The sequence below is a fragment of the Wyeomyia smithii genome, chromosome 2, assembly GCF_029784165.1.
Source record: "Wyeomyia smithii strain HCP4-BCI-WySm-NY-G18 chromosome 2, ASM2978416v1, whole genome shotgun sequence".
NCBI classification, from domain to species: Eukaryota; Metazoa; Arthropoda; class Insecta; order Diptera; family Culicidae; genus Wyeomyia; species Wyeomyia smithii.
Genome location: NC_073695.1, coordinates 173,740,587 through 173,764,177, shown reverse-complemented (window position 1 = coordinate 173,764,177; position 23,591 = coordinate 173,740,587). Strand labels below are relative to the sequence as shown.

At 39.5% G+C, this 23,591-nt stretch overlaps 1 protein-coding gene and 1 non-coding gene across 9 annotated transcripts in view; one reads left to right on the top strand and one right to left on the bottom strand.

Moving 5' to 3' along the window:
* LOC129721410 (disco-interacting protein 2) overlaps positions 1-23,591 on the top strand; it is a 178,543-nt gene that overhangs the window by 34,182 nt on the left and 120,770 nt on the right. The gene's annotated exons all lie outside the window — the stretch shown is intronic.
* On the bottom strand, positions 5,109-5,227 carry LOC129726261 (5S ribosomal RNA). Its single transcript, XR_008728310.1, has one exon. It is a non-coding gene; the product is annotated as a 5S ribosomal RNA (ribosomal RNA).

Genomic DNA, 23,591 nt, shown 5'->3' with positions numbered 1-23,591 from the left:
TAGTTTATCATTCCCCTAGTTCTAGTGATCAGCGATTTTTGCAAATACTAGAAAAATGGTTTGAGTTATTTGTGGATAGCCGCAAATTTAACGTGATTGCTGGTGACTTTAACATAAACTGGCGTGATAGCTTTAATTCGAGCCATTTGAAGAGATTAATAGAGTTTTGCAATTTAAAACAAGTTGTTACTGAATATACGTGTATTTCTAGACACAGTATAACTTTAATTGATCATGTTTATACAAACTTTGATTCTGTTCGCGCTGCAGTAAATTCTGAATTGAAAATAACCGATCATGAGACTCTTGTTATTACTGTGAATCAGAGTATAAACAGTGATGATAGTTTAGTTAAACTAAAGTGTTGGAAAAACTACTCGAAAGGAAAGGTATCGGATCTTGTCGCGTGGATTTCCCATTATCGGGGTGCCTTGATCATAAAACCGATGTTCTCAATAACGTCTTAAAAACGTGTACTAATCAGTTAGTGGAACAAAAGTTTGTTGTTGTGAAGAACTCCAACAAGTGGTACACTTTGGATCTTTTACGTCTTAAACGTAAGAGAGATTGATGGTATAAAAAGTTTTGTAGAACAAATAGTAATGATCACTGGCGTAACTATACGATGGCGCGTAATATATATTCTCAAACTCTGATCAAAACACGGAGCGAATATATACAGAGGAAAATTGAACATCATAAAAATAACAGCAAAGAGTTATGGAAAATATTAAAGTCATTGTTGAAACCTGGCGTTTGCAAATCGCGGTCCATAACCTTTAATGGCACAGAAGAACGATCAGAACAAGCAATCGCTTCTAAGTTCAATACTTATTTTATCGATAGTGTTTCAGATATCAATCGATCTATTGAATTGGTGGATGAACCTGATGAAATGAAACAGCCAATTAATGTTAACTGTACTTTGACCGGTTTTCACCCTATTTCAAACATAGAACTGAAAAACATTTGTTTTTCAATGCAAAAAACGGCTGGAATCGATAACGTTAATGCAAAAGTAATTCAAGATTGCTTTCATGTCATCGGACACGACCTCCTTGGCCTAATCAATGAATCGTTACAAACTGGGCACGTGCCACGAGTTTGGAAGGAATCTTTGGTGGTTCCTATTCAAAAGGTTGCTGGTACGAGTAAAGCCGAAGAGTTTCGTCCCATCAACATGTTGCACACATTAGAAAAATTTTAGAACTTGTTATCAAAGGCCAACTTTTAAATTATCTTAATATGAACAGTTTGTTAATACCAGAACAATCAGGCTATCGAGAAGGTCATTCTTGTAAAACTGCGTTGAATTTGGTGTTAGCAAAATGGAAAGAAAATATTGAGCGTAAAGAAACTATTGTTGCAGTGTTCTTGGATTTAAAACGCGCTTTCGAAACAATTTCTAGGCCCTTATTGTTACGAACAATAAAGCGCTTTGGTATTACAGGTACTGAATACAAGTGGTTTGAGAGGTACTTGTGTGACAGAACTCAACGGACTATTTTCAATGAATTTACATCTTTTCCCATGGGAAACATTCTTGGAGTACCTCAAGGAAGTGTGTTAGGGCCCATTTTATTCATAATGTACATTAATGACATGAGACAAGTTTTACGTTTCTGTGATATTAACCTTTTTGCTGATGATACTGTACTGTTCATTGCAGCTAAAGATCTCGATTTTGCTATTATTCGCTCGAATGAGGACTTGTGTTCGCTGAGTAGATGGTTGAAATTCAAACAACTAAAACTGAATATAAGTAAAACTAAATTTATGGTTATTTCGCGCAACCGTGTTACTGAAAATGTCTCTGTGGAAATTGACAGCGAGACACTTGAACGCGTACGTGAGATGAAATATCTTGGCGTGACTATTGATGACAAACTTAAGTTCAATATTCATATTGACAATGTCATCAAGAAAATTGCCAAAAAATATGGAATTCTCTGTCGTTTGAATAAAGAGTTGAGTACTTTTAGCAAGATTCATCTCTATAAATCAATCATCTCTCCCCACTTGGACTTTTGCTCTTCCATTTTATTTTTGGCAAATGAAACTCAAATATCGAGGTTACAGCGTTTGCAGAATAAATTTATGCGGTTAATTTTGAGATGTAGTAGATTCACTTCCTCGGCCTTGATGTTGGATGCCTTGCAATGGTTATCTGTGAAGCAGCGAATTGTGTTCATGACGATGGTGTTCATTTTTAAAATAGTTAACGGATTGCTGCCTCGATATTTGTGTGATCGAATTGTGAGAGGAAGTGATATTCATAGATACAATACCAGAAACGCGACAGAAATTCGAACACCAAATTTTATTTTTGGAGCTTTGCTGAATTCATTATTTTTTAAAGGAATTAAAGTGTTCAATTCGATGCCTACACAAGTCAAACGTGCAGCAACGCTTCTTGAGTTCAAGAGACAATGTATTTCACACGTCAAAGCTGTTTTTTAGACAGCTAAACAGAAATGTTTTACAATTCACGCACTAAATTGACGAAGTTTTCATAACGGATGATTTTATGTGGACTTTTGCTGTAATAGCTTTTTAGTATTTATTTAAGCATTGTAAAAACTATTATGTTCGTCCCGATGATAATGATGGATTTTGTATTTAATGTAGTAGTAAAAAAAATAAATGAGAAGTCTACAAAGGTTTGAAAATCGCGCGCGTTACACAGATATAATTGACTACCTTTCTCAAATTAATATATGACATTTTGAAAAATAAAGGTTTTTTTTTTTATTTACATACATACAGATGTATTATGCTGATGTATGTTATGAAAATTGAGTTTTTGTGACACAATAAACTTTTAAGTAGTTCTGGACATACGTCGGATTACTCGGAAAAATTATGACACTTTTGATTGTCTTTGGACGTTGAAATTCCTAGCTGTTCTAGTACTTTTTCGAGTTGGAAATTTTCTAGACTTCCCTAGGTGGGGACTTCCTCATGAGTCTCATGTTAAGTTCACGGTTTACCTGTGCTTTGCTTGCTGAGTTCGGCGGGAATGGCCTTGTTGGGACTGTAGCAATTTAGCTGTGGGCTAGATTGGGTGTTGGCTTAATTCAGATGTGAATAATGTTCAATTGATTGAAAGAAGTAAAATAATTAGAACTTGGTAATCTTGGTCGTAGAACGGCTTAGAAATTTGTGTTTAAATTTTTTTTTATTCAGTAATACTGCCGTTTAAGCTTGGGATATTATGGAGGAATGGAGGATTTTATATCTGTATTGACAAAACCAGTCCGTTTTTTTTTGCTTTCTGGTTTAATTGAAGTAATAACTAATTATCTAATAGATAAATCGTCTACCTCAAATCTTTGTAGGGGTAAGAGGCGGGACCATCATCATCATCATCAACATACACACATATACACACACACTTACCACATAGCGAAAGATTTTGTAACGACGCGATGTTTTTTTACACGATTTGCTCCAAATTACGCGTTTTTTTTTGCGCGATTTGTTCAAAATTACGCGATTTTTTACGCGTTTTTCAATCGCGTAAAAAGAGAATCCAGTGTATTATACACAAGCAGAAAATAGTAATTGAAAAATGTCCGGTAGATATAATTTGTCAAATGTTTTGATGTAGGGTATCGATAGTCTTCGACAGTGATTTTCTTCGGCATTTTAGGTGGACACAAAAATCGTCATTTTGGAGCCCCCCGCTTGGACATTTACTAACCTCCCTCACCCCTCTTTGTCCACGTGGATGAAAAGTCGAAAAGTGTTTATTACTATAGATTTATTAAGTGATTAAACAAAAAAAAATGCAAAAGAATAACAAAAATAATTGAAAAATCAGCCCAAAACCACCTACACCATTACACTGAATTATGTTTTTACGCGGCATTTTTTTGCGGGATTTTATTTTAAACGATTGTTTTACGCGATTTTCTCAAAATGACGTGATGTTTGTTTACGCGATTTGTGACGTAGGAAACATTTGTGTATTAACCAAGATACAACACACACATACATACACACACATACATACACACATACACACAAATGCACAGATACACTCACATACACACATACACGCATACATACACACATATACAGGCACTTACCACATAGCGAAAGATTTTGTCAAAACAACGCGATCTTTTTTTACACGATTTGTTCAAAAATACACGATTTGTTCAAAATTACGCGATTTTTTTACGCGATCCTTTTTTTGCGCGGACGCATCAATTGCGTAAAAAGAAAATACAAAAAACTCGAAATCCGACTAGTACTTGGGACTAACATTACATTCTCATTGTAAAATTTTTAGTGGTTCACAATAATTTTACAACTGATCAACTATCAAAAGGCGGTACTACATGGTCAGGAAAAGGATGGTGATGCTCGTTTTGTTTAGAGACCGAGGGTTCCACTGCATTTCTACAAGTATCACAGGATGGGAATCGTTATAATATAAAAATAAACAGCTCTGGTAACTTTTTGGTAAATGATGCTATACATTATGCGAAACTAATCTTTAAATATCACGAAGGCTCTCGTGCGGACAGGAAGATTAAGGGCTACATTATTTTGCACACGATATGTGATACGCGGAGTATTTCCGTAAATACTGGATATGCGAAAAATTATAACCTCCAAGTGTAAGTTGTTTTTATCCTCGAAATATTTACACTATCTCGTGAGCTACCTCGTATTGCTCTTAATACATATGTAAAATCTTTATTATGACTCGATAAGGTAGAGTTATAGATATTTAATAACTCAACAGCTTTAACATCTCCAGTTTTCCTTAGAAAACCCTGAAAGCATATCAATTACTAGAAAAAAAATTGCAACACTGCTGAATACCACCTAACTATAACGTACCAATTCATTTATTTACTACATTACCGAGTTATGTGAATAATCCTGCAATCCCATCCCCCCGAATTCTAAGATTAAATAGAATAATGTAAGAAAGAATACTTAGCTTATATATAAACCATATTTGCGCCGTCTACACGCAACACTTCTCCTTATTATTTTAAAAGCAACAGTGCAAAATTGCTCTTTAGGTAACAAATCTGTTACTTAAAAGGCAATAAAGTTGTTCCTTGCTTTTTCTTCCTTGCTTATAACAAGGCCAACGACACGCGACGTCCCCAAGCGGTCACCCATCTAAGTACTAATCGCGCCCGATGTTGGTTACCTCCGGTGATCGGACGGGAACCGGTGTTTTCAACATGGTATGATCGTTGGCCCCAGCTGTTTTCTGTCTACTGATCGTAACAAATCTTCTGCTGTAGCTTGTTTGAAAGCTTAAGTTCGAAGACATTTCGATGTTAAGCATATGCTTGACAGCCTCAAACAGCGAACGTTTACAATACATTTGTAGAAATGAAAAAATTGTCATCGTTATGTGATTCATTTTTTTTATTTGAAAGTTTTACTTCCAACGAATATCAGAACCGAACTCGATTCTACTTTAGGGGAGTTTGGTGCTCTGCTAAGAACTGTTAAATATGTGACAAAGTTTGAACAACGCTGTCGACGATGTGCAGACGAATTTTTGATGGTCATTTCCAGTAGCCAAACTAAATCTGGACCTTTTATCTGATCTAATTGGTTTAAAAGAAGATAACCTAGCTAAGGGGCCTGAAAAAATGGAAATCATCTCTTTTATGTCATTTTCGTTTTCGCAGTGTAGTTACACTCAAACGACACTTTTGACACCGTAAATGTTTTATTTGACTTTTCGGACTACCCTTTTTCTGTCTCCGACTACACTTTTTCTGTCCCTGACGACACCCGAAAAAGACAGAGTGTACTGTAGGAAGTTACCAACACATTAACACGTATGTGTCAAAACTGGTTTGTTTTGGTTCTCGTTACACGTGGTAAAGTGTCAGGTAATTTTTTTTTTCAGCACATTTGCGAGATGGACATATGAAATGGAAACGAGACAAAATGACGAATGCGATAATGACCAAAACAAAACGAACTGACAGCTATCCCATTATTACGCATACCAATGCAACGACACTGAAAATGTTTTATTTGAAGCTGCAAAGTATAGTCCGGAAAAAGTGTAGCTACACCGCGAAAACGAAACGACATTAGTTGAAAGGATGGTTGAGCACGGGATAGAATGACTTTGAATGGCTTGGTGGTTGTCCGGATTCAAGAACTATTCAATTCTTATTATGGCATTCGTAAAATGGAAATCTAACAGCTTCATAAAACGGATAAGACAAGTCGATAGGCAGAATCATCCTATCGGTTCGATTTTACGAAAAATATAATTTTCAACAAGTTCCACATACAATATGCTGTTTCTTTGTAGAAAATGGAAAATAGCTTGTCATATGTATGCGTATTTATTTTACACCAAACAAAGGCCATCGTCAAATCTATTACTAACCACATCATGTTATGGTCCTGAAATTCCGTCTGCATACCAATCTGTAAAACCAAGTGTTAACAAATTAGAGTTTTACCATGAGCGGCATAGTTTTCCATCACCAGCTGCAATAAATCGACCTACAATAACAGGCTGCAACCCAGCAGCAGCGACCGACGAAAATCCGTCAACTGCATTCCTTCGATGAGCGCACTGCGCTAAGTTCACTGAATGCATTCCAGACTCGATTATACGACAGTCAACCGACCAGCAAAGACATGGCTACTACTAAACCACTATCAACGCTTGAGAATCGGTTTCGTCGGTAGAACTAAACTCGGATAAATAAATAATAGATTTGACCCAGTTTTCAGCTCACTCAACTGTCGGCTCTACTTGGCGATTTATATAGCTGGCATTTTTTGTGTCATTTTGTTATTTCCCACTCTATTGTTAGAACATTCCGGAAGCAATCCATATGCTAGGAGCAGAATTCATTTGCTCTTAGAACCATTAGCCAAACTGTCAAACTGCTCTCCTTTTTTCACTTGCTTCGTTGTCACGAAAAGCAATACCAGGTGTTGTGTTTTTGGGTACTTTGTATATTTTTGAGTGGAGGTGTAAATAAAATTTCACTTTCCAAATAATCCTGATTCATTCTCATTTTTAAAATTATAGTTTGAATTAGCGAGTCAATTATATGGAATAAAATTGTTTATAATCAATAAGTATGTATGTATGTCTCTGAAGGTCGTTCAGAATATATTTTCGACTTACATCATGAACTTTCGTACCTTTTCTCTCGACCTGTAGACGTAACGCTCTATCGGAAGCATACGATCGGAATTCATAAATCGAACCATGATCGACGGTCAATTAACTGTACAGTGTTTTGATTTTTATCCCCACCTGTGGTAGCATGTTCTACTTTCATCGCATCTAAACTGGTCATGTCGATGCTCAAGGTATGACAAACACTGCGTGGATTGCAGGGCTTGTTGTAAGGTAGGACAGAATATTTTATGTGTACGCATGCGGAATAAATGATAATGCGGTTGCCACTGTTGTTTTTGTTGACGTTGGCCATTGTTGATACGCTTTTTAGTGCCGTGGTGTATATTCATAACTGGATGTAACGGGTGCTCAGATTCAAACATAGGAAGATAGATTGATGAATGTATGCAGAAAAAATGGGAATGACAATTCTAATTATAGCAATATATCGTCACCGACAACAACACATTACTGAAAACTGGCATGGAATGTGGAAGTGAAATGTTTGTCGCATCGGTGATTTGAATGCTAATGACATAGACTCGAAACTTTTCTACAAATTCGGCGATAACAGTGAAATAAGACAACCTGTTGTAGCTGTAAGCTACAACTTATGCCGGTGGTTATTTCATGCTTTGAAAGTGTTATTTAGATGCTTGATTATCGTTCAATAATACTGAAAAACATGCACCTGCCCTCAAAAATTAAATTAAGAAACGCATTCAGAGGCATTTACTAGGCAATCTAAAAGTCAATCCTTTTCACATGTAAAGAAACATAATCTGTATGTATTGCAAATAGTATTTCAAGCTTTGTTTGGGATGTATAACTCGACCAGCTTCATCATGTACAAATATTATTTCGTACTCCTGAACGCAGTTTATTTAATATTTATTCCATATGGTTATTACATTCTACCTCAGGTAACAAAAAACGGTAAACCATTCGCACCCTTCTTGGCGAAGCAGATAGAAACGCGCTGCACGGTCCTTCATGCTTTCTCACTTGAGATGATAGCAGCGCCACCGATAAGATAAAGAGACAGAAGTTTTTCCGCTTATTTAAGCTAAAATTATATTCAGTTTGGTTGTGAAACGCAGTGTGTGCTAGATTCGGCCTCCATCGCTCATATCCAGGCATGCACATTGTATTCAGTGTTAGTGATTGTTGCATAGTTCCCCTGTGGCTGAGAGAACCAACGGAACCGCTTTCCGGAGTTTGCTATTTAAGTCATTGCTAAATCGGGTATGGTGAAGCAATGCAATAAAGATAAACGGCAGCATTATTTTCAGTAGAGGGAGTTGATTAGAATTTATGTGGTAAAGCAGTATTGTCAGCAAGCATTGTGCCGTACTGAGTGCGGTAACGAGAATGGTTGTTGCTGCTGAATAAAATCACGTAAAAGGGGAAGAAGTCCGTCAAAATAAACTCAGGTGGTGCATAGTAGTTTTGCATTTCTTAAAATATTTATGCTGATAAGATTTTAAGTAATTTTGATTCTGTACTGATACGTTTCAGGTTCTACATCTACATCATTATTATCACAAACACATTTTGATTCTATTATAAAGATTTATTCCAAGATCGTTTGTTCCTAACCACTTACCATCATTAGGTATTTGCACCCAATAGTTATCAAATGAAAGATATGCAGCTATAACAAAGCTCAATGGCTGCAATCTTGAGAATAATTGAAAAATTGACCTAGCCGTGGTAGTAGCACTTGTACACACAATATTTATCGTAAGTCTCACTGTGCATTGTGTTGCACTGTTTGATGCCATAAACCCTTCAATTAACGCGTTACAGTGCATTATGAACATGCGACGCAAAAGCGAGCTGTTGCAAGAGACGGCAGCATTCGTCACCTTTACTTCCAGTGGTTGAGCAGTAGCACACATGTCTTGTCATACTATTCACACGCTCCGGTACGGCAGTGTAAAAGTAGGTTTGTCTAATGAGTAAAATGTCATTAACGAGTTGTATAGGTAGCTATAGCCACGGCTTGTTACACAGAATAATTTTTTTAATTATTCAATTATTTAGAACAGAATTGCTGAATTCGTATGGAACATGGTGACTTTGCAGAGAAAGAAAACATAAATTTACTTTATATTTGAATCGCAAGCAGTGACAAAAATATTGCGTCTGTTTTATATAGATATGGGAGTCAGCTCACTCGATTGACTTAATAACTGAGAGCTTTCAGCTATCTTGCAGCGGTATATCTGTGAAAATGCAATATTTATTAATAGTTTGCGAAAATTCATACAAATTGGAATACTTGATATCCTTAGATATTTTTAACAATCATCATTGCATCATTCTGTGCCGAACACGCATCAGTATCGGACGTGTGATCGGCAGTGGTGGGCACCGCTAACCAAAAATTTAGCGACGCTAATCGCTAATCCGCTATCAAGAAAATTTAGCTCGATAACCGCTAAACGCTAAACGCTAAACTCATATTAGCGTAACTTTCGCTAATCGCTAATCGCTAACGGCAGAATACTTCTCGTAGCATATATATTAATAATCAATAATCATCTTAAATAACTGTTGTTCCTTTTATTGGAAAAAATAAAGCGAACCACATTTTTGTCTTCCTGCGAAAATATTGTTTCTGGATGATATTTATTGGTGGGTGGGGCTGTATCATATGAACCATACAAATATATAAAAACTCATCTTAACGGAATACAATAATAATGAAAATAATTATTTATTTAATTTGAGATGATTATTACCCTTCAATAAAACAAGTCTTTCAAAATTTAAATCAGAAAGGGTAGCTCTTTTTGCTCTAAGAGTGTCGCCGCTGATTGAAAACATCCGTTCAATTGCGGCACTCGATGGAATCTTCACCACTCCCAGAGCACACACTATCTTGCTTGGTTTCTGCTAGCAGCTTTTTGACGACACCTTCCATCTCTACTTGTACACGGGAGAACTTTTTTTCATCAAATTTCTCCAACCAGAACAGCTTAAACTTTGGATGGAAAGCCGACGCCAGCAAGCAGTTTATATCTTCGAAAAGATAACAGAACCTTTTTTCCATTCCAACAAGTAAAGCATTGACTAGTGATAAACAGAATTTGAGATTTTGTTTCATAAGATTTTTCAACTTCATAGTGGTAACCACTAACGCAGGCAGAAGGCATCCAAAATAAGCCTGATTTTCAGATTGAATTTTATCCAGCGATATTGCTATTATGGTCATAACCTTTTCATACTCTTTCAGAAACCCAACGTCTTGCTCGGAGAACGTAGGTAACTTGAGCTGCATCATGACTCTACATACAGCTTTGTGATCGTTTTTGATAATTTCATTTAAAACACGAACAGAATCGAACATAGAATTCCATCGCGTCGCATTTGGCACAACCAATTTTCTTTTTAAGTCCGTAGATATTAAATCAGCAGCAGCGGTGCTGTGACTCTGTAGGTTCCAGAATCCCTGTGCCTTACTCATAGCTTTTCGATAAGCATTTTTAAAGGCATTGTTTTCTAGTGCCTTGTTCGCATCAACGGTTGCGATTAAATTAATCGTGTGTGCAGCACATCTCATGTGCATGGGAAGAGAAATTTCAGAGGATTCGGTGAGAATATCTTGAATAGCAACTGGCTCCTCTTCTTCATCACTATTCGAATCCATTTCTCCCTGGTGGACGTCGTCAGAGAGTGTTTCTGGTAAACAACTTATTTCTAATCCAAATTGAATGAAAGATTTTACAAAATTTCGTCCATTGTCCGTTGTTGTTCTCATAACCTTGTCTTGTAAATGAAATTTACAATGGACCGTATCAATCGCTCTTGCCAAAACGTCGTATGTGTGATGACCAGTTATTCGTGAACATGCTAGTACAGCATGCTGTCTTTGACGCGTCTCCGGATGCAACCAATGAACTGTCATGCCGGTGTATGATCGATTATGTGCCGACCAGCAATCTGCCGTTGTAGATACCCACTGGATATTTTCTAAGGTTCTACAACCAAACACAGATTCATATAAAGATAATGTTAACGCAACTTTGTATTACGATTTTTTCAAATACATTCTGCCTACCTTATCAAAAGTTCCTCGAGTTCCTTATATTGTACAGTAATCCTTCTGCCAAGCGTTCTACGTGACATGGATGACATTTTTGGGTTCAACGTTGTGATCAATTCTTTGAATGAATCGGATTCCACGGAGTGAAATGGTAACATATTTTGAACGTAAAAATTGACGATTTTTTCGTCAAACGTGGATTGCTTCTCATGAACGCTGGAGTTTGTGCGGTATTCATTAAATAAAGTTTGGCGCATATTCGAAGACAAAGTTTGTCCTGGTTTTGTTAGAGATAGATCGGTATTACTTGCACCACACTCATTTCTTTTCTTTCCCCGAAGACTTCCTGTTTTGATACATTGTTCAAATGCTACGAAATTTGCCGGATGATTTCGTCTTATGTGGGATTTCAAATTAAAATAACTGCTCACATGTGCTTTGATTGTTGTATTTTTAGGGGCACAAAGCTTGCACTTAAAAAAGAGTTGAAGTTGGTTTTTTGCATTTCGCTTGGAAAAATTAAAATAATCTTTCAAATGAGGCCACGGATTAAACTGTGGTTGCTTCTCTTCTATCGGCATTTCATGCTGAGCAGATTCTACGATCTCAATAGTCTTATCTTCAGTCATCGCAACTAAAATTTAAGAAAAGGCAGTTTTTAAAATTGACATGATTTCACCAAATTAATAATTCATAATAATAATTAACAAAGGTATTTCTTAACGATAGTAAGAAATTCGAACCAACGTATACTTACCGTAAATGATACCGCTTTTTTGTCTGCTCGTACAACCATTAAGTACTTTCCGATAACAAAATGTGTAAATTCAAACGTATATATTTTTAATCCGACTGCTAAATGAAATATATGTACCTACTCAGATTTTGTTTTTGTCACTTGCACTTTGACAGATTCGTGAAATATTTATGGCTTCTTTTTTACACTGTTACCACTGATAAGGCAAAAACAAGATGTTCATTACTCTCAGAGTTGCCAGCTATGATTGCGACACTTGAGTTGAGATGAGGTAGATAAATTTATTTTAGCGATTTAGCGACTAGCGCTTCGAAGGCTAAATTTTTAGCGACGCTAACAGTCCGCTAACCAACTGAAAAATTAGCGAAATCGCTAATTCGCTAAGCAAATATTAGCGTCGCTAATTAGCGAATTAGCGAATTAGCGGAATAGTGCCCACCACTGGTGATCGGTGATCGCTCCGATAGAATATAAAACAAAAGACGTGTGAACAAGTGTTGGCATTGTTTGCCTGGTCGAGTGAAATAAATCCGGGTTCAAGGTCGCGCCTTTGTGCAACTGTTTCGCATCGTGACTACCAGCTGGTGCGTAAGCCGATTTGGCTGCTGGCTGAATTGTGCTACAGCAGTGGACGAGACACAAAAGAGGAAAAAGAAGAAGCCATCAGTTGACAGTGAGTTGTATCGCTGTGTGGAGTGACCTCACACCTGGCTCGCTGCTGGTGGCTGTTTGGTGCTGCTGTATTGGTGCTGCTGGCTGTAACGGCTGCAACTTCGAACGAACGGACAACCAACCTTACTGGAAGGGAGAAGTAAAAAGGTACGTGCTCTTGTCGGCGCTAGTGCGCTAGACTTAGCGGGATGGATGTAGATCCCTCGCCTCCCGCGCCACCATCCCCGAACCCCTCTGACCCTGACCCTTCTGTTACCCCCTTCCCTGTTCATTCTTCAGTCCCCCCTCGCCCCAGGCTTTACCCAGACGGAGCCCAGGGCAGCTATACTGTCTATTTTCGGCCAAAGGCGGGACCGAAATCGAAACAGTTGAACCTCTTGCAGATTTCTAAAGACCTGACGAAGGAGTACAAGGGCGTGACCGAAATTTCCAAGGTCCGGCTTAACAAGCTCCGTGTCGTGGTCAGTAACCTGAAAGAGGCCAACGATATAGCTTGCTCTGAGCTCTTCACACGCGAGTATCGCGTTTACATACCCGCACGAGACGTGGAGATCGACGGTGTCATAACCGATTCGAGTCTGTCCGTCGAGTGTATACTGGCAAGTGCCAAAGGGTGCTTTAAAAACAAAACCTGTCCCGATGTAAAGGTGCTCGACTGCAAGCAATTGCGGTCAGCATCGATCATCGGTGGCAAAACAGTATACACCCCGTCAGACTCGTTTCGAGTTACGTTCGCCGGGTCAGCGCTACCAAGCCACGTCTCGATCCACCGGGTTCGTCTCCCTGTGCGATTATATGTGCCTCGCGTCATGAACTGCCTGAATTGTAAGCAGTTAGGTCACACCGCCGCCTACTGCTGCAATAAGGCACGTTGTGGCAAGTGTGGGGAGAATCATGCGGATGATTCCTGCAGTAAAAATGCTGAAAAATGCATTCACTGTGGGGAGAGTCAGCATGAGCTCTCGACATGTGCGGTGTACATGCAGCGCAGGGACAAAATAAAGAGGTCTCTCAAAGAGCGTTCGAAGCGTTCTTACGCTGAGATGCTGAAGAAGACCGTTACCACTTCTCCCATTACATCAAACCCTTATGATCTGTTGTCCTCTGATGAAACCGATTCTGACGATTCACCAGCGGGAACATCTTACGCCAATCCTGGGGAGTCTAGAAAGAGGAAAAATATTTCCTCTCCTAAACTTCCCAGAAAATGTCCTAAGATTTCTCAAAGTGAAATGAAATTTAAAGTCCCAGAAAGAGTTCCCAGCACTGCCAGGAACATCTAAAACCCCAGTTGTTCCTTTTGCACATCCAGTTGATGAAACAAACTCTGGATTAGTGAAATTTTCTGACATTGTGGACTGGATTTTTGAAACTTTCAATGTACCCGATCCAATTAAAATTTTTCTTACAGCATTTCTCCCAACAGTTAGATCGTTTTTGAAGCAGTTGACTGCCCAATGGCCCCTCCTTGCAGCGATTGTATCCTTCGATGCCTAATTCAACTGCGTATATGAAGGATTCTATCTCTGTCTTACAGTGAAATTGTAGAAGTATTTTACCAAAAATTGATTCGTTTAAAGTTTTGATAAATAAAAACAAATGCGATGCATTTTCCCTTTGTGAAACTTGGCTTACTTCAAATATTGATCTCAACTTCCATGATTTTTATATTATTCGCATTGATCGAGACACCCCATATGGAGGAGTACTTTTAGGGATTAAAAAGTGCTATTTTTTCTATCGTATTAACCTCCCCTCGATTCCAGGCATCGAAGTTGTCGCATGTCAAATGACAATACAAGGTAAAGAGCTTTGTATTGCCTCAATATATATTCCTCCCAGAGCACAGGTTGGGCAACGGCTGCTCTTTGATTTAATAGAACTTCTTCCCTCGCCACGTTTGATTTTGGGAGACTTCAACTCTCATGGCGTGGCTTGGGGTTCCCCTTACAATGATAACCGCTCCTCTTTAATCTATAACCTTTGCGATGACTTCGACGACTATTTTAAACAACGGCGAAATGACACGTATCCCGAAACCTCCAGCGCGCCCAAGCGCTTTGGATCTATCCTTATGTTCGACGTCGCTACGGTTGGATTGCACATGGAAGGTAATCCTCGATCCTCACGGTAGCGACCATTTGCCTATTCTTATTTCAATTAATAACGGGTCAACTCGCATGCGACCAGTTGACATTCCGTATGACCTCACACGGAATGTCGATTGGAAGTTATACGAGGAAATGATTTCAAAAGCGGTCGATTCGATTCAACATCATCCACCACTTGAAGAATACAACCTCCTCGCGGGATTGATTCTCGACACCGCGTTGCAAGCCCAAACGAAGAAATATCCCGGCGTAACGATTAAAGAATGGCCTCCCACTCCGTGGTGGGACCAAGAGTGCTCCGATGTCTACACGCAAAGATCCGACGCGTTTTTGGCCTACCAGAAGGGAGGTATACCTGGCGACTATTTACGGTATTCGGAGCTTGATACAAAGCTTAAAAGCTTGGCTAAAGCAAAAAAAACGCGGATATTGGCGTCGGTTCGTGAACGAGACGTCGAGGGAGACATCGATGAGCACTCTTTGGAACACAGCCCGAAGAATGCGGAATCGCGTAACGGTCAACGAAAGCGAGGAGTCTTCAAGTAGGTGGATATTTGATTTTGCCAGGAAAGTATGTCCGGACTCTGTTCCTGAGCAAAATATTGTTCGTGATGCGTCTCCGGGCCACGACGCGATAGAATCACCTTTTACGATGGCAGAATTTTCAGTTGCCCTCCTGTCCTGTAACAATAACGCGCCTGGGTTAGATAGAATCAAATTCAACTTGTTGAAGAATCTACCCGGCAATGCCAAGAGGCGCTTGTTGAACTTGTTCAATAAGTTCCTGGAGTAAAACATTGTACCGCAGGATTGGAGGCATGTGAAGGTGATCGCCATCCAAAAACCAGGGAAACCAGCTTCTGATCACAACTCTTATAGGCCGATTGCAATGCTATCCTGTATCCGGAAATTGATGGAAAAAATGATACTCCGTCGTTTAGACCATTGGGTCGAATCAAATGGCCTACTATCGGATACTCAATTTGACTTCCGCCGTGCCAAAGGGACGAATGATTGTCTTGCGCTGCTTTCAACAGATATTCAGCTGGCGTATGCTCGCAAAGAACAAATGGCGTCTGCGTTCTTGGACATTAAGGGGGCTTTTGATTCCGTTTCTATTGACATTCTTTCGGGCAAACTTCACCGACAAGGTTTTTCTCCAATTTTAAACAATTTTTTGCACAATTTGTTGTCCGAAAAGCACATGCATTTTACGAACGGCGATTTGGCAACTTTTCGCATTAGCTACATGGGTCTTCCCCAGGGCTCATGTTTAAGCCCCCTTCTTTACAACTTTTATGTAAATGACATCGACGAATGTCTGGTAAATTCATGCACGATAAGACAACTTGCAGACGACAGTGTAATCTCTGTTACAGGAGCCAAAGCTGCCGATTTGCAAGGACCATTGCAAGATACCTTGGACAATTTGTCTGCTTGGGCTTTACAGCTAGGTATCGAATTCTCTCCGGAGAAGACTGAGATAGTAGTTTTTTCTAGGAAGCATGAACCTGCTCAGCTTCAAACACAATTAATGGGTAAAACGATTTCTCAGGTTTTGGTACACAATTATCTTGGTATCTGGTTCGACTCTAAAGGCACCTGGGGTTGTCACGTGAGGTATCTGATGAAAAAATGTCAACAAAGAGTGAATTTTCTTCGTACAATAACCGGACAATGGTGGGGAGCCCATCCAGGAGACCTTGTAAGGCTTTACCAAACAACGATATTGTCTGTTATTGAATACGGGTGTTTCTGCTTCCACTCCGCAGCAAACACACATCTGATCAAACTGGAGCGAATACAATATCGTTGTTTGCGTATCGCCTTAGGTTGCATGCAATCGACCCATACGATGAGTTTGGAGGTCTTAGCTGGAGTACTACCATTGAAAAACCGCTTTTGGAGCCTGTTTTCTCGTATTCTTATCAAATGTGAGGTCTTGAACCGTCCCGTGATTGAAAATTTTGAAAGGTTAATCGAACTGAATTCTCAAACCCGTTTTATGACATTGTATTTCCATCACATGTCCCAAAATATTAACCCTTCTTCGAATATTCCAAATCGTGTCGACTTATCAAATACTTCTGATTCTACTGTGTTTTTCGATACATCCATGATAGAAGAAACTCGTGGAATCCCGGATCATTTACGCGTGCAGCAGATCCCCAAAATTTTTTCCAATAAATATCGAAACATCAACTGCAACAATATGTTCTACACTGACGGATCACTTCTTGATGGGTCCACTGGCTTCGGTATTTTCAATAACAATTTAACCGTCTCCCATAAGCTCGATAATCCTGCTTCTGTTTACGTCGCAGAATTGGCTGCAATTAAGTAAGTACACCCTAGGGATTATCGAAAAAATGCCCACGGACCATTATTTCATCTTTACGGACAGTCTCAGTTCCATTGAGGCTCTCCGATCGATGAAAGATGTTAAGCACTCTCCGTATTTCCTGGGGAAAATACGGGAACATCTGAGTGCTTTATCCGAAAAATCGTTTCAGATTACCTTAGCGTGGGTCCCTTCTCACTGCTCGATACCGGGCAATGAGAAAGCGGACTCTTTGGCTAAGGTGGGCGCAACAAACGGTGATATTTATGAAAGACCAATTGCTTTTAATGAATTTTTCGCACTTGTACGTCAGAATACGATCATCAGTTGGCAAAATGCTTGGACCAGAGGGGAATTGGGAAGGTGGTTACATTCCATAATCCCCAAAGTATCGACAACCCCTTGGTTCAAGGGGTTGGATGTAGGTCGGGTTTTCATTTGCGTGATGTCCCGGCTTATGTCCAATCACTATAGATTTGACGCGCATCTCCGTCGTGTTGGGCTCGGGGAAAGTGGTATCTGTGCCTGTGGTGAGGGTTATCACGACATAGAGCATGTGGTTTGGTCATGCCCTGTACACCGTGACGCCAGGTCTAAATTAATAGCTTCCCTGCAGGCCGAAAGTAGGCAGCCGGCTGTTCCTGTTCGTGATGCCTTGGCGAGCCGTGACCTATCTTACATGTCCCTTATATACGTTTTCCTGAAATCCATCCACGCCCCAGTTTAATCCTATTCCCTTCCGCCTACATCCAACCAAACGACAAGAACACGTTAAGACCCCGGATCCGGAAACAGCAACTAGACCCGCACGATACTCTCAGGTCCCGAGGGAGACAACCCAATATGCCAGTCCGTAATTTCTTGGCCCAGCAGCGGAACATATTCAATATGCTGCTTACCTATGGCGATGGAAAACCATCAAACAACAAATCAGTGCTTTTAATGCGAAACATTCTAGCTTTAAGTTAGATTTAGTTTCAGCTCGTAGTCGGCAGCGAGGATAAAAAATTTGCTTTTAGTTATAAAGATACTTTAGAAAGTAAGCTACCAGATATAATTGGCGCCGTTAAACATTAAATTGTATTTTTGCCGTGTCAAATAAATTATAGATGAAGAAAAAAAAAAACATCATTGCATCAGTAACTAATATATGTACCAAGAAGGCTAACGTAGGAAATGCTTGAGGCTATCTATAGAACCTTTTTGAATCATATTGTTAACCGATCCGTATCTTCTTGGTGCACCAATCATTTTATAATTGATGACTTCAGGATTTCAACGAAACTCTTTTCATGTCATAAAATGATACAGGACTGACTTAAATGCAGTTTCTTGCCGAAACTCCAGAAAATTTGTTTGATTTAAAACATTCCGCACAGCTTTGGCTGGAGGCATTTATTTGTCGGCATCTTGAACCTGTTATAACAAGGGTTCCGCAGACTGTAAGTTATTCTAAGGCCTTAATTCTATTCTTAAAAATACATTTGAAAAATTATAAAATCGAATATACTGGTGACACTGTTAAACGAACTAAGACATCTGTCCAATTGGGCATATTAGCTGGGTCTGACCAAGCCAAGTAGCGAAAGGCAAATCGGATAAAGCATCGCTAGAATCTCTCTAGTCGAATGATTTGTGTTGTATAAACTGGCGACCACACGCATACCGCATATTCCGAAATGGAGAGGAACCAGCGAGCAAAACAGCGCCCTGAGAGCAGAAGTGTCGTTAAGTGTTGCGAACGCTTTAGCGGTTGTGATAGAGATGTGCTCGTCGAACTTGAGTTTACTATCAACGACAACTCCAAGATCTCGGATAAGATTCGAGCAAGCCATGACCGAAATCGGTCGTACAAATTTTCGCTCGCGTGTTATATAGGAAGAAAACTGCTTTAATGTTGTGCGTGTTCGTTATAAATGTTATCGCGAAGTGCGTTTATTTTTTTAAATTTACAAGTGTTTTTTGGAAGAGTTTGCGGCTTGTTGTGTTATGTTTGTTGCGAAACATCCACCAATTGAGTGTAGTAATGCCGTAAACATCGATTGACAAAATGGCTGCAATAGCATATAGAGTGGTACTACGCCACCGTCGCTTGCAGCTGGTTTTAGTTTGCTTCTCATCACTGTGTGTTGTGTGTGTAGAGAGAGTTGAACAAGTTGGAAAATTGAACGTCGAGAGATGATGAAAAATTCATATACCTAGTTTTCGGGAGAAAAATTGGACGAAACGGGAATCGATTGTAGTGAAATCGATTTAGTGCGTTTTATCGGTGAAATTATGATTGTTCTAGCGGAATTGGTTAAATTGTTCAGAAAACTTTAGATTGTGTTATTGTCTCGTGGCTCTTTGTTTCGCAGTTTCGTGGTGGTAGTGTGCATATCTGGATGGTGTGTATCAAATTACCGGGACTGCTGCTCGCACTGGCCCAACGAGTCACAGATGTGAAGGGAATTGGAAGATAAGTATCGGTGTTTGTGTTCTTTTACATGCAATCTGAAGTAGAAGTGGGCAAAACAGTTTTTTACCGAAAGCGGCTCTGAACCGGTCACTCACCGTCTCAATAAACGCCTCATAGTTAACAATTATTCGCGAGATTGATGGATCGTGCTGTTTCGGTCAACTTCGGTCTCGGGCGAACCATCCGTTTTAGCGCGCAAAGGACCGTGGTTCATTTTCTTGAGCCGTTCGATCAATCGCTCGAGCTCGGCTTACCGAAATGTACTATTTTCCGTAATGAGCGCGTGCTAAAAATCTTTGAACGTGATAAGCAGAACGTTAGTAAATATGAATGAGCCAGAATCGGTCAGTTAAATATTCCGCTCCACTTACATATCGATTGTCTAACTATATAGTCAAATATTTATTTACCGCGCGCGAGATTAGGAAATATATGATCGTTACTGTTTTGCAATTTATGATTTTTCTAGCTTTTGCGCAAATATTGTTACAAATAAACTTTTCTCTCAGTTCACCATAGTGTAATCTTATAGGTGGAAATGAAACTAGCTCATGTATACTCGGATTGTGATTGATTTGGCCCTTTGTAAATAAACACTGTTTGTATTATGTATGGTTGTATATTTGCATTTTTCAAATTATAAGGCTTTGAATGCATGCAACTCTGCCAGTTTTCATACTTAATAGGTGTCACAGGTTACTCATCGTATCAACGGACTCGTTCAAGCGCTATATAGAAATTGTATATTTTATGATACAAACCACGCACACGTGTACGTGGCCCCAACAACATACTTATTGCTTGTTGGTTTAATTCGATTCCATGAACGAAATTATAAATTTTGTATTTCTTCCAAGTAAACCACACACATTTTTCCATGGTCTTTCGTGTTTTAATCGGTCTCAAATCATGAAATAGTTTTTTTTTAAATAGACGAACAGTATACGAGGAATTTATTAGGCATAAAGCCAGATGTACTGATGACTAAATATCTGGATACTCCGCGTCGATACCATCCATGAGATCGTATTTTCTACAGATTGATCATCAACGCGTAATAGTTGTTGGTAGCCAAAAGGGTCACTTCAACACAACATAGGAGTGGAGGGGCATTAACGTGGATACAACTTTCGTGATTCGTAGCTTTAGTAACATTATATAGTTGACTAATATAAATCAATGAATACGTTTCGGTTTCACGGTTACATACGGTTACAGTTACATTATGACCTCGTAAGGAGATGTCCGAACATTTGAGTTGTCTCAATTCAATTGTAGGTCCGGGATCAACTCAATTATAGGTCCAGTGTGCGTTCAATTATAGGTCGCGTGCGTTTCGTTTTTTCAGTGTTACATCATCAAACAGAATGAGTTCGGAACCCGTTTTAATTTTCGCGGTGAATATAATTATTTCATAGGCGCGATATTAGTTGTTATGAACCCGGTGCTCGAAATCAGCGCATCGTTTACCAAAACGAACCCAGCTGCAAACCCTTCCCTCACCTCCAACATCCCAGTGATTTCTCGTGGAAGTGCAGAGGTGTTCTCGGCTTCCAACAAAGCGAGTATCACGTCAACATGTTCCTATACATACTCCTTCTTTGACCTGCATTCGGATGCGGCCGGCGCTGGTATTGCCTAATATAAAGATTAAGGTCACCAGTTTTAACACATTGAGGATGAATGTTAATCCCAAACATCATCCGCTGGTTCTCTGTGTTATTACATCTGATCTGGCAATAACGGAGTAGCAACCGCGGGCGGTCAATCATGCTCATGCTCATGCTCAACGACAACTCCAAGATCTCGGATAAAAGCAACGCGTTGCAAGGCCTTTACTCCAATAGAGTAAACGAATTCGATTCTAGTTTGCCGGTGGGAAAATGTAATAGATTTACATTTCTCTATGTTTAATTCCATCTCGTTTTCAAGACACCAACATTGTACCTCATCTCTATCTGTCTGTAGCGCATAACAATCGAGGTGATTCTTCACAATGCGATAAATTTTTAAATTGTTAGCGTACATCGATTTATCACAATTTCAAACGAAAGCACAGATCGTTGATATGCATAAATACACTAAAGTCGCTTTTTACGCGGGGGATACGTTCTGCGTAAAAAGAAACCGCGTAAAGAAAACCGCGTTAATTCTGAAATCCGAGTGAAGAAAAACGGGAATCCGCGTAAAAAAAGAAACTGCATAAATTCCGGAATCCGCGTAAAAAACCGCGTTAATTCCGGAATCCGCGTAAAAACCCGCGTAAATTCCGGAATCCGCGTAAAAAAAAACCTGCGTAAATTCTGAAATCCGAGTGAAGAAAAACCGGAATCCGCGTAAAAAAACGCGTAAATTCCGGAATCCGCGTAAAAACCGCGTAAATTACGGAATCTGCGTGAAAAACCCGCATAAAACAGCAACTTTAATGTATAAGCGGACCTAGGACACTACCTTGTGAAACACCAGATGCGATGGAGAAGATGCGAGAATGCGAGCCGTTGACATTGGTGAAAGCATTTCGCTCTGTCAAATAGGAGCGCCGCCAAATCGGTAATCCAGCATGGAAAGCCCAAGTAATTGAGTTCAGCTATAGCAATATTAGTATGTACTTTGTTAGACACCTTTGCGAAGTCGAAATGTATGGTGTCGATCTGATGCCAGTTCTAGATTTTATTTGAAAGAAAACTGGTGAACGTCATTAGATTCGTAGTTGTTGAACGTTTCTTTACAAATCCGTGTTGGGACTCTGGTTTTAATATTAATGATAGAGATGCAGCGTAGAGTACGTTTTGTTCTAATCCTTCAAAGACTTTCGCCAGGCAGCACAAAATTGAAATACCACGATTCTCAATCGATCTCAATCGCATGACTAGAACCAGCTGTGTAAATCGGGCAGTTTGAAGCGGTTTTCCATAAACTGGGAAATGTACTTTGATGAAGCGAGTAGTTGAAAATAATTGCTAACGGAATTTTTCAAAGAATCAGCGCACTCTTCCAGGAACAATAGCGTCACTTGAAAGCGTCTAGCTTTTTAAAGGTAGATCACACATCATACTGGAGTATTTCAACGAGCGGAAGATTCAGGTTGAAAGTTGGCAGTTTCTGAGACTATCAGGTGAAAATGTTGGTGAATTTGTGCTATGCACGGATTCAAAAAAGTCGGTGTTTTATAGAGTGCTGGTTTTGTACAGATTTGAAGGCTGAAAAATCTTAGCTGGTTGCGCAATCCGTAGAAGGCCCTGTTTGCGGTCGCTATCCGCCTCTTTATTTCATGGTTAATCTCATTGCCGCCCGTCACCAATGTACATAGGTAAATAAATTCGTCGACTACCGCAGCATCAGCATCCGACGGGCTACCACGCTCTCTATCAGCCACCATGTACTTCGTTTTGGCAAAGTTCATGATAAGCCCTAGTCTTGCAACTTCCCTCTTGAGAGGTTTAAAGTCCCCATCCACCACCTCCCAGCTGATCTCAAGGTAAGATGCTGGCCTAACAAGCCAGTCGTCGTAGATTCGAGTCTTTGCTCGGGAAAGACTGTTAGTTAGTGTCAGTAGGATCGTAGCGCTAGCCCCGCAATTGTCCTGTACACTTAAACAGTTGGCTGCGAAGTCTGTGTATAATAAACAGAAGGTATATTTCAGAATCGGAATGTATCACCAAGGTTTTGCATTGCTTTGTTCTGATGTCGATACACGCAAAAGTTGAAGTCTTGTACAATCATTGTGTCCTCCCGATTCGCACAAATGTTGCACAGAAATCGCACAATAACTGTGTGAAACGTATAACGCAACAGTTGTACTGCGAATACATTGGCATAGAATGAAATCAGAATATGTATCATATATCGACACTTTATTTCTCACGTTGAGTGTATTAGTGACTGCTACTCATGGAGTAGTGCAAGCAGCAAACAACAACTTGTGAACTCACTAGATTTAAATTACTATAATACTCGATCGATTTATCTCGATGAATTTGGTCATTAAAAAGTACCATTGAATGATTTGCAAAAAAAAAAACCAAAACAAAATTCTGTTCACAACAATTTGTAATCAACG